Below are 12,212 nucleotides of genomic sequence, written 5' to 3' on the forward strand. Positions count from 1 at the left end.
ACAGAGCGAGACTCCATCTCAAAAAAAAAAAAAAAAAAAAAATCTAAATATTAACAACGTGAATACAAATAGTTTAAAATGTTTTAGCAGTGTTTAAAATTACACATTACTAAATCTAGTCCAGGATTTTAGTAAACTGAATATTTAAGAGCCTGTTTTGAGGGTTTTTAAAAACATAATTGCTTAAGGTAAAAAGCTACATACCAATAGAAAAACAGTCTTCCTGATGTGGTCAAAATAGCTAAAATAATACATGGAAAACAGTATAGCTGCAAAATAAAACGCACGGTTTTGTCAGCAAATTCCGATGCACAGATCCACAGATGTGGAAGATGCACAGAAATATTGCTGAAGTTTCAAAGAAACAGTGTAGTGGGGGAGATATGCTGTGAAGTTGGACTTAAGTACTGCTGTTTCGCACATGTTCCAATTAAGAGTATTTGCTTGATTCTGGCCAGGCACGGTGGCTCACGCCTGTAATCCGAGCACTTTGGGAGGCCAAGGTGGGCAGATCACTTGAGCCCAAGAGTTTGATACCAGCCAAGTCAACGTGGTGAAACCCCATCTCTATTTTTGTAAAAACTTTTTTAAATAAAAAAGATTTTTAAAAAAGAATATTTGCTTATGTCTGTTTCAATAATGAAATAGACCTATTTATTTGTGAGGTCACTAAAAGAAAGAGGTACCAGAAAAGATGTATTTTTCAAAATTCAATGCCTTTGTTAGTTAAAACAATGGTTTATGGGAAAATTATATCAGGTAACAGTAGCTTTAACTAGAATAAAAAGGAATTCAGGATATCTCAATTACACTGATTTGAGTTTTATAAATTATATGTTGATGAAGAGAGTCAAACTTTGTAAAATATTTAGAGTTTTATTCTGAGCCAAATATGAGTGACCAAGGCCTGAGACATAATCTCAAAAGGTCCTGAAAACATGTACCCAAGGTAGGTAGGTTACAGCCTGATTTTACATCTTTTAAGGGGACAGAAGTTACAAGCAGACATCAATCAATATGGGGACAGCCTTCCAGGTCAAAGGTGGATTCAAAGATTTTCTGATTGACAATTGGTTGAAAGAGTTATTATCTAAAGACATGGAATTAGCCCTGGTGTGGTGGCTTACGCGTGTAATCCCAGCACTTTGGGAGGCCAGGCGGGTGGATCACCTGAGGTCAGGAGTTCGAGACCAGCCAGGCCAACATGGTGAAACCTCGTCTCTACTGAAAAAAAAAACAGCCAAGCGAGGTGATGGGTGCCTGTAATCCCAGCAACTTGGGAGGCTGAGGCACAAGAATCGCTTGAACCTGGGAGTCAGAGGTTGCAGTGAGCCAAGATTGTGCCACCGCACTCCTGCCTGGGTGACAGCAAGACTCCATCTAAAAAAAAAAAAAAAGAAAGAACGAAAGAAAAAAAGACCTGGAATCAATAGAAAGGAGTGTATGGGTTAAGATAGGGGGTTGTGGAGGCCAAAGTTCTTCCTATGTAGATGAAGCCTCCAGGTAGCAGGCTTCGGAGAGAATAGATGGCAAAGCCGGGGGCGGTGGCTCATGCCTATAATCTCTACACTTTGGGAAGCTTAAGTGGGTGGATCACCTGAGATCAGGAGTTTGAGACTAGCCTGGCCTACCTGATGAAACCCTGTCTCTACTAAAAATACAAAAAAATGAACTGGACATGGTGGCAGGCGCCTATAATCCCAGCTACTCAGGAGGTTGAGGTGAGAGAATCATTTGAACCCAGGAGGCAGAGGTTTCAGTGAGCTAAGATCATGCCACTGCACTCCAGCCTAGGCAACAAGAGCAAAACTCCATCTCAAAAAAAAAAAAAAAATGAATAGGTGGCAGATGTCTCTTATCAGACTGTAAAAGGTGCTAGACTCTTAGTTAAATCTCTCCTGGATCAGCAAAAGACCTGGGAAAGGAAGGGGATCCTTTATAGAATGTAGATTTTCCCCACAAGAGACAGCTTTGCAGGGCTGTTTCAAGATATGTTAAAGAGATATATTTTGAAATAAAATGCTTCAATTTCTTTCAGCGCCTGCTGTCTGTCATGTGATGCTATACTAGAGTCAGGTCAGCATCTGGTGTCTTACTGCTACAAAGCGTCTGTTTTGTCTGTCTTGAAGTCTCTATCTTAATGTTAACGCTGGTCTGTTGTGCCTGAATTCCTAAGGGAAGAGAATATAATGAGGCATGTCCTACACCTTTTTGCCTGTCATGACCTGAACCAGTTTCTCAGGTTTACTTTGGAATCCCTTTGGCCAAGAAGCAGGGTCCACTTAGTCAGTTGGAGGGCTTAGAATTTTATTTTCAGTTTACATATGAATGTATTAAATAATCACATGAACCCTGAAAATTTTGTAAAAACTTAAATATCTAAATAAAAATTTTTCTTTTAATTTAGGTAAGGTTACAAAAATAGGCCAAGAGCATGAAATTGATTCAGCCATTTCATCCTCTTGGCCTATTTCAGGGAATGATGATGAAAATATCTTACTACATAGAGGTTTGATGTTTATTTCTAAACAAAGCATTTATTAGAGTAATAGAACTTAAACATGACTGGGATTGGGCTGGGCGCAGTGGCTCATGCCTGTAATCTCAACATTTTGGGAGGCTGAGGCAGGCAGATCATGAGGTCAGGAGATCGAGACCATCCTGGCTAACATAGTGAAACCCTGTCTCTACTAAAAATACAAAAACTTAGCTGGGCATGGTGGCGGGCGCCTGTAGTCCCAGCTACTCGGGAGGCTGAGGCAGGAGAATGGCACGAACCCGGGAGGCGGAGCTTGCAGTGAGCCAAGATCGCGCCACTGCACTCCAGCCTGGGGGACAGAGCGAGACTCCATCTCAAAAAAAAAAAAAAAAAAAAAAGATGACTGGGATTTTTCTTCTACGAAAAAGACAAGTGATTCAAATTTGAGGACCTTATCTCTGAAGCCAAGTACAGTAGTTCCCAGTGGACTCCTTCCTGGAGGCTATTTTTGCAAGGACAAACACATGTCTCTCCAAGGTAAAGATGGTGTTGTAACAATAAATAAGAAAATAACTACTTTTCGAAAGAAAGCCATGCTATGCAAAGGGCATTTTCAAGATGGATATTAGGAAATGTTTCCATAGTGATATGACTTTTCTTTTTTTTTTTTACAAAAATGTTAACATTTGCCAACAAAAAGTTTCAGATGCACCTTTAAAATCTTGAGAGCAAAATTTTATATTTTTAAATCTTCCAAAGAATTTTAGAGGAGCTATATGTTAAAAACTATTAAAAGTACAGTAGCTTCAGAGTTTGCAAGAAAAACTTGACAAAGTCAATGCACAATTTCAACCAAAACCAAAGCACAGGTGGTGGATAGGGTTGGAAAATGACTATTATGATTGATTAAATCATAATCAATGCCACTAACATATTTCTTCCATTTGAATCTATGTATCCTTGTGAGGTATCTTCAGCTATGGCAGCTGTTAAAAGCAGCATCCAGGCTGGGCGCCGTGGCTCACGCCTGTAATCCCAGCACTTTGGGAGGCCGAGGCAGGTGGATCACGAGGTTAGGAGATCGAGACCATCCTGGCTAGCAGGGTGAAACTCCATCTCTACTAAAAATACAAAAAAACATTAGCTGGGCATGGTGGCGGGTGCCTGTAGTCCCAGCTACTCAAGAGACTGAGGCAGGAGAGTGGCGTGAACCCAGGAGGCGGAGCTTGCAGTGAGCCGAGATCGCGCCACTGCACTCCAGCCTGAGCAACAGAGTGAGACTCCGTCTCAAAAAAAAAAAAAAAAAGCAGCATCCAACCTGGTGTGGTGGCTCACACCTGTAATCCCAGCACTTTGGGAGGCTGAGGTGGGCAGATTACTTGAGGTCAGGAGTTCAAGAACAGCCTGGCCAACATGGTGAAACCCCCTCTCTACTAAAAATACAAAAATTAGCCGGCCGTGGTGGTGGATCCCTGTAATCCCAGCTACTTGGAAGGCTGAGGTGGGAGGATCCCTTGAATCCGGAGGCAGAGGCTGCAGTGAGCTGCGACTGCACCACTGCACTCCAGCCTGGGCAACAGAGCAAGACTCCATCTCAAAGAAAAACAAAAAAAAGCACCCATTTGTTATGAAATTACTTGAAGCTATACTTCTGGATTATCACATCCCAAAATGTTAAACCAAGTTTTTGAAAATCTTGAAGTGTATTTAACTACATAGCTTTTAAAATATTAAGCACTTTAGGTTAAATATATATATATATATATATATTTTTTTTTTTTTTTTTTGAGACAGAGTCTCACTGTGTCACCCAGGCTGGAATGCAGTGGTGCAATCTCAGCTCACTGCAGCCTCTGCCTCCAGGTTCAAGTGATCCTCCCACCTCAGCCTCTCAAGTAGCTGGGATTACAAGTATGCACCTCCATGCCTGGCTAATTTTTGTATTTTTAGTAGAGATGAGGCTTCACCATGTTGGCCAGGCTGATCTCGAGCTCCTGACCTCAGGTGATCCATTTGCCTCTGCCTTCCAAAGCGCTGGGATTATAGGTGTGAGCCACTGCACTCGGCCAAACTATCTTTTTAAAATACCTTTTTCATGTTTTATAATGTATATAACATATTCACACAATAGTATATGTATGCATTAAATAAATAAATACACTTATATTGGGGGTGCATGTTCAATTTTCTTTTCTTCCTTTTTTTTTTTTTTTATTTTGAGATGGAGTCTTGCTCCATCGCTAGGGCTGGAGTACAGTGGCACAATCTCAGCTCACTGCAGCCTCTGCCTCCCGGGTTCAAGCAATTCTTCTGCCTCAGCCTCCCAGGTAGCTGGGACTACTGGCGCACGCCACCACATCTGGCTAATTTTTGTATTTTTGATAGAGACAGGATTTCACCATGTTTGTAAGGCTGGTCTTTAATTCATGACCTCAGGTGATCCGCCTGCCTTGGCCTCCCGAAGTACTGGGATTACAGTCGTGAGCCACTGCACCTGGCCATTTTTTTTTTTTTCAGACAAGGTCTGTGTCTGTCACCCAAGCTGGAGTGCAATGGCACGATCACGGCTTACCGCAGCCTCAACTTCCCAGACTCAGGTGATCCTCCCACCTCAGCCTCACGAGTAGCTGGGACTACAGGTGTGTGTCACCAGGCCTGGCTAATGTTTTGCATTTTTTTTAGAGATGGGTTTTCCCTATGTTGCCAAGGCTGGTCTTGAACTCCTGGGCTCAGGATACCTTCCTCAGCCTCCCAAAGTGTTGGGATTATAGGCGTGAGCCACCACACCCAGCCTCTCAATTTTCGTTTTTTACTGACAGGCATGAAAAATCAAAATTTCGAAAGTAGTCATCTCACAAGTAGAGAGTTTAGCCCTGTCCTCCTAAGGAAGGTGTCTCTTTTGAGATCTACAGGATCTAGATGTCTCCCATCCACCCTGTGCCTGCCACCCATCCTCTCCAGAGAACTGGTTTTCTTTGGGATCTGCAAACCAGACCTTCTTCTAACTTCTCCACCCTAGTTTCTCCTCTCTTGTTCTCTAGGTCTGACCCTTGAGTTGCCAAGGAGAGGAGTCAGTGTGTCCTGGCCAGCTACCCTACCAGGCACAGACGCACTGGCACCACTTGCTGAGTGCTTGCTCCCTGGACCATTTGCAAGCTCTCTGTGGCTCATTCTTCTCCTGTTTATTCATTTTAGAACAATATATTTATAATTCTATCACTTAATTCCTCAGATACCGCATCTCTCCTCCCACACTAATTTTTATTTATTTCAATGGCAACATTAAAAGAGCATTTTAAAGAAAAGAACAACTTGTGATTCGCCTACACTAATTCTCCATTAATTTAATTTTTCTATGTTAAGATCTAATCCGTGACCATGTGCCTACAGCTCTATCATGCTAACTCAACAGATACATTTTTCTATTTCCTTCTAATCTATGTTCATCTGCAATATATATATTTTCAGACTACCTTTGTTGATTCTTTTCATTGGAAAAGAATGTTTTACCATGTGCATGCAATAGAATGGAAGGACAGTGAATGAAAAGTTTCCTCAGTTCAGACCTCCCCATTCTCGTCACTACCACCAGCTATACCCCAAGCATCACTCTATTACCAGTATCTTTCCAAGGATTCTCTAAGCATCTACAAGTACTCTGTGTTAATGTCTTTTTTACACAATGGGGCACACGATCCACACTATTCTGAATCTTAACCTTTTTAAAAAAATCTTAAAAACCCGTCTTAGCACTTGTTTCAAATCAGAACATGTCACTTTGTCTCTCGTTCTTTTTAACAGCTGTATAGTATCCCACTGGAAGTTCCTCATGTGATTTATTTGATCAGTCAGCAACTGGTGGGTGTTTTTATTGTACAGTCTTTTTTGCTGTGTCCAGAATTCTGGGCTGGGTGCGGTGGCCCACACCTGTAATCCCAGCACTTTGTGAGGCTAAGGTGGCTGGATCACCTGAGGTCAGGAGTTCAAGACCAGCCTGACCAATATGGTAAAACCCCGTCTCTGCTAAAAATACAAAATTTAGCTGCGAGTGGTGACGTGCACCTGTAATCCCAGCTACTCAGGAGGCTGAGACAGGAGAATCGTTCGAACCTGGGAGGCTGAGGTTGCAGTGAACCGAGATCATGCCACTGCACTCCAGCCTGGGCAACAGAGTGAGACTCCGTCTCAAAAAAAAAAAAGAATTCTGCCATACATTTTATGTTCATATGTCTTTGTGTATATGTATGAGTGTATGTAATGGATAAATTCCTAGAAGTGGGATCCTCAAATGAATGACATTTTAAATGTGTTACTCCTATTGCAAATTGCTTTCCCCAAGAGATTATACTAATTTGTATCCCCAGTGACAATATACAAAAGTGCTGTTTTTCTCACAGCTTCACAAACACCACAGGAATTACTTTGAATCGTACTACATACAGAATTCTCTATTATCTTTTTCTTACCCACACAATGGGTGGGTTCAGTCACTTGACAGGTGACAGCCCGATGATGACAATGAAGGAGGATTTGGCAAGGGATTTTATTCCTTGCAACAAGTCAAGTAAGGAGAATACCAGGGATAGCTCTCAATGCGATTCCTCCCCAAGCTAGGGGCTGGGTCCGCTAATGAGGTGTAACCTGATAGGATCTTGCAATGAGGTGATGCTGGGATACTTGAAATGACTGGATCTGGCCATGGGGTAATGCCAGAGCTCAATCTGATTGGATTCTGGATCCTACCATACAGTGTCCACTTCTTAATTTTGTCCCACTCCTCAGCCCAAGCACTTACGTTCTTCCTGTGGTTGCAGGCTTGGTTCATCTAGGCATGCTGAGGTCACAAGACTTGAGGGTCCATGGCAAACGAAAAACAGCTCTCGATCTTTTTACATAAAAGTGGAACCAGATTGGTCTGGTGTGGCTACGCTTTTTCACTTAACACATTTGAACACGTTCCTCCTTATTAAGTGATCTTGATAGGTATAATCATCACTGATAATTTAGGTAAGCATGTTCTTTCTGTCCTTGCCAGTTTTTCAGTGTTAACACGGCATTTTTTTTTAACTTTTTTTTAATTTTTATTTTTTCATCCTTGGGCAAGGGCCATGCTAATCTTCTCTGTATCATTCCAATTTTAGTATATGTGCTGCTTAAAATGCTTGTGATCATGACTATTTTTTTCCTTTCGAACATCCTTTTAGGACAAATTTCATGGAATGAAGGTATTATGTCAAAGGACATTTTTGCCAAATTGTTTTATACAAATTATTTTACCAAATTACACCCCTACCAATAATGTATGAATGCCAGAGTGCCAGAAGCATTTCCAGGTTGGGTATTATAATTTAAATTTATGTTTTCTTAATTGAAATATGGCTTATTTTGTAGTTTTAATTTGCACTTGTTTGATCAGGAAGTTTGGCCATTTTGCCCTAATTTTTTTTTTTTCTATTTTATTTTACTTGTCATCTAAACAATCTATTCGTGTCCTTTGTCCATTGTCTCTTGGGGCCCTCATCTGCAGCACTGGATATGCATTTAGATATTATAGATCTTAATCTTTTTATCCCATATGGTTAAAATTCTCCTTAATCTTTTAAATGTTGTTATTACTATATGGAAGTTTTAACTGTCTCTGTAGGCAAGTCTGATTTTTTTCTTTTATAATCATCTTTTCACTTCTTCAAATCTTAGGATGATGTCATTTTCCCAAAGACCCACAACTCTCTTCTACCAATTTTAGTGATTACATTTTTAAATTTATCTTTAAAATTTTAATTTTAATTTAATGGGCATTTATTTTGATGGAAATTATAAATCTTTTTTTTGTAAATTACTATCTGATTATCTAAATATCATGTAATCATTAATTTTTCTCAGTTTGTGAGGTTTGAGTTATTATTATTATTATTTTTTTTTTTTTTTTGAGATGGAGTCTCACTCTCTCGTGAGGCTGGAGTGCAGTGGCGCGATCTTGGCTCACTGCAACCTCCGTCTCCCGGGTTCAAGTGATTTTCCTGCCTCAGCCTCCCGAGTAGCTGGGACTACAGGCACGCACCACCACACTCAGCTAATTTTTGTATTTTTAGTTGAGACGGGGTTTCACCATGTTGGCCAGAATGGTCTCCATCTCTTGACCTCGTGATCTACCCACCTCGGCCTCCCAAAGTGCTGGGGTTACAGGCGTGAGCCACCACGCCCGGCCATGATTTTTTTTATTGTTATTACACTTTACGTTCTGGGATACGGGTGCAGAATGTGCAGATTTGTTACATAGGTATACATGTGTCATGGTGGTTTGCTGCGCCCATCAACCCATCATCTAGGCTTTAAGCCCCACATGCATTAGGTATTTGTCCTATGCTCTCCCTCCCCTTACCCTCCATCCCCCAATAGGCCCCGGTGTATGATGTTCCCCTCCCCGTATCCATGTGTTCTCATTGTTCAACTCCCACTTATGAGTGAGAACATGTGGTGTTTGGTTTTCTGTTCTTGTGTTAGTTTGCTGAGAATGATGGTTTCAAGTTTCATCCATGTCCCTGCAAAGGACATGAACTCATCCTTTTTTATGGCTGCATAGTATTCCGTGGGGTATATGTGCCACATTTTCTTTATCCAGTCTATCATTGATGGGCATTTGGGCTGGTTCCAAGTCTTTGCTATTGTAAATAGTGCTGCAATAAACATATGTGTGCATGTGTCTTTATAGTAGAATGATTTATAACCCTTTGGGTATATACCCAGTAATGGGATGATTTATTATGATTTATATGTGTACATACACAAACTTTTTTTCACGCAATCTTTTTTTTTTTTTTTTTTTTTTTTGAGAGCGCATCTCACTTTGTCACCCAGGCTGGAGTGCAGTGGCATGATCTCAGCTCACTGCAACGTCTTGGGCTCAAGTGATCCTCCCACCTCAGCCCCCCAAGTAGCTAGGACTACAGGTGCACACCACCATACCTGGCTAATTTTTTTGTAGTTTTTTTTTTTTTTTCCCAAATCAATAGATCTTTTATTGCATCATTTAAATATCACATATAGGTCTTAGGAAGCATCCGGCATCTTGTTTCTGTAGCTGACAACTCTTAGATCTTATTAATCAGCCTCCTGAACGGTTCGTTTTTTCAGAGACATAGATACCATCCAAAAATTTCCTGATATCCTTGTTTTTAACCTTGTGGCTTGCTGAATCAAAGCCGCTGAATTTGAAACAAGCTCAATGTCATTTCCTTTAAGGATTAATTCATCTTTCTGAGCTTGAGATACTGAACAAGGAACACCTGGCCTCATCCAAACCCTGCAGATGTATTTTTCACCCAAGAAATTTCAGATTTCAACAAAAGACCAATTCTCCTGGATAATGATGTTGATGGGGAAGTGCACATACACAGACCTCATCTTGTAACGGAAGCCCAGTGTAACACCCTTGATCATGTTCTGTGCATAACTACAAATAGTCCGAATGGTAGCCAGCTCCTTTCTGTTACCCCACCATTTGTCAACCCGGGGCCTCCTTTTTTTCTTTCTGAGAAGACTGAGTTCTACGTTGATGTGATTGAAGTCCCTCCGCAGGGTTCCTCTGGGGCCCTTCACAATAACTGTGCATCCCTTTAGAGTAATATTGACATTTTCTGGAATGTCGACAGTCTGATTGCTGAGAATGGTCTTCATTCTCGCAGTAGATGTGGCAAAAAATAAATAAATAAATAAGCATCTTTTGTGGCTCACGCCTGTAATCCCAGCACTTTGGGAGGCCAAGGCAGGTAGATCACGAGGTCAGAAGATCGAGACCAGCTGGGCCAACATGGTGAAACCTGTCTTTACTAAAAATAGAAAAAAATTAGCTTGGTATGGTGGCGTGTACCTGTAATCCCACCTACTTGGGAGGCTGAGGCACAAGAATCATTTGGACCCAGGAGGTGGAGGTTGCAGTGAGCCAAGATCACGCCACTGCACTCCATCCTGGGAGACAGAGTGAGACTCTGTCTCAAAACACAAACAAGCAAAACGAACAAAGCAGAGAGTTTGGCTGGTAACAGAAGTAACACTCAGAAAAATGCTCCAGCTGGCCTAGAGGAAAGCAAATAACCCCCACTGTGAACTGCAGATGGAGAAGTGCAACCTCTAGGAGCTGAAAGCAGTTCCTGATTGGCAACTCACAGGAAAAAGATACCTCAGGCCTACAACCACAAAGAATTGAACTCTGCCATCAAGCAGTGAGCTTGGAAGATAGAGGAGCAGGAAAACCACCTCCATCCTCTTACGATCCTGAGAATTGAGATAAGATAGATTAACAGGAAAAAAAGCATACACATTTCTTTACAGATGTTTTACAGGAGCCCTCCTAAAATAATGAAGACCCAAAGAAGCAGTTATTGTCAGTTACTTCCATTCTGGATTGGACACAATAGTAAACTGTGAACATGTGTAAGGCGAAGGGGCTTGTGCTAGGATAGTTAATAGAGTAGGAAAATAGCTAGGAAGAGAAAGGCTTGTTTGTACAGAATTTCCTTGACCTCAACTTTCTCGTCCTTGATGGCAAGGATGTTGCATCTTACTACTATAGGGAGGGCGTCTTTCACATGGGAATTTAATCTTCTGCTTTTAAGAAACAGCATGAAGGTCAAAGCAATCTTTTTGCACCTGCTGTTTTTCAAGTGCCTTTAACTTAAATAATCAGTATTCCAGGATAGCATATTTTAACTCCTTCAAAAAGGTCCCTGAGCCCCAGATGAGATTGTTGGCAGCTCCAGTCAACACAAGCCCAGCCATGCCATAGCTGTATTCTTACCTACAGAACCGTGAGCTAATAAATGGGTATTGCTCCAAAGCTTCTACATTTGTGGTAATTTGTTACATAGCAATAGAACACAAATATAATGGCAACATGCAATTTAGTACTTGATCCCTCTCCTGTCATTTACTCATTGTTTTGCATGTATAAATCTTGCCTTCCTTAACCAGACTATAACCTCCCTGAGAACCAGACCATATTTGATGTTTTTTCTGCATAGCCAAATTATCTACCATGCCATAGGGGCTACACTGGGAGGAAGGTGGGGTGAGTGTTTAACATCCTGGCTTTAGAATCAGCCTGCCTTGATCCTTTTGTAGTTCGTGAGTATGATGACTGGGTGTTCACGCACGTGTGTGAGATGTGCCACCCTCAAACCTTGTTACAATGTGAGTACATTACCTGTCTAACCTGAAAAAAAAAAAAAGAATCAGACTGTCTTGGCTTAAATCTTGGCGTAAACTTTCTAAGCTTTGGTTCCCTCATCTTTAAAATGGGAATAAAATGCATTAGGAAAATTATGGAAAGATACACAAACATTGTTATCAGCAGTTACTTCAGAGGGAATGATTGCAGGATCAAATGTCATAGGAGGTTTTTAGGATTAAATGAAATGATGCTTAAAAAGTTCTTAGGACAGTGCATGGCGTATGGTAAAGCTCTATTAATACTAGCTCCATGTTTGTAGAAAAACAGACCCTTTGACATGCTCGCCCTTCCTGCAGTTCCATATGTGCTAAATTTGTTTAGTATCACATGATACTGGCCCTGTCTCCCTACACATGCACACGCATCCTCACCTCCACCTCCTGGCCACCCACCAGGGATAGATAGACTAAACCCAGCCATTAGACTTGACTGACAACCAGTTTAATCTCCTGAAAATCTGGAATCAAGCCAGTGAGAGACCAAGCTGCTTTGCTGTGTGAGATG

At 41.2% G+C, this 12,212-nt stretch overlaps 1 protein-coding gene, 1 non-coding gene and 2 pseudogenes across 3 annotated transcripts in view; 2 read left to right on the forward strand and 2 right to left on the reverse strand.

The window, feature by feature from the left end:
• The window catches only part of PDZD2 (PDZ domain containing 2), a 468,182-nt gene that overhangs the window by 171,562 nt on the left and 284,408 nt on the right, over positions 1-12,212 (forward strand). The window lies entirely within an intron of this gene.
• LOC129037657 (U6 spliceosomal RNA) lies at positions 7,545-7,641 on the reverse strand (annotated as a pseudogene).
• LOC129036913 (large ribosomal subunit protein uL6-like) lies at positions 9,581-10,162 on the reverse strand (annotated as a pseudogene).
• On the forward strand, positions 11,588-11,691 carry LOC129037733 (small nucleolar RNA U13). Its single transcript, XR_008502956.1, has one exon. It is a non-coding gene; the product is annotated as a small nucleolar RNA U13 (small nucleolar RNA).

Source organism: Pongo pygmaeus, chromosome 4 (genome assembly GCF_028885625.2).
Source record: "Pongo pygmaeus isolate AG05252 chromosome 4, NHGRI_mPonPyg2-v2.0_pri, whole genome shotgun sequence".
Classification (NCBI taxonomy): Eukaryota; Metazoa; Chordata; class Mammalia; order Primates; family Hominidae; genus Pongo; species Pongo pygmaeus.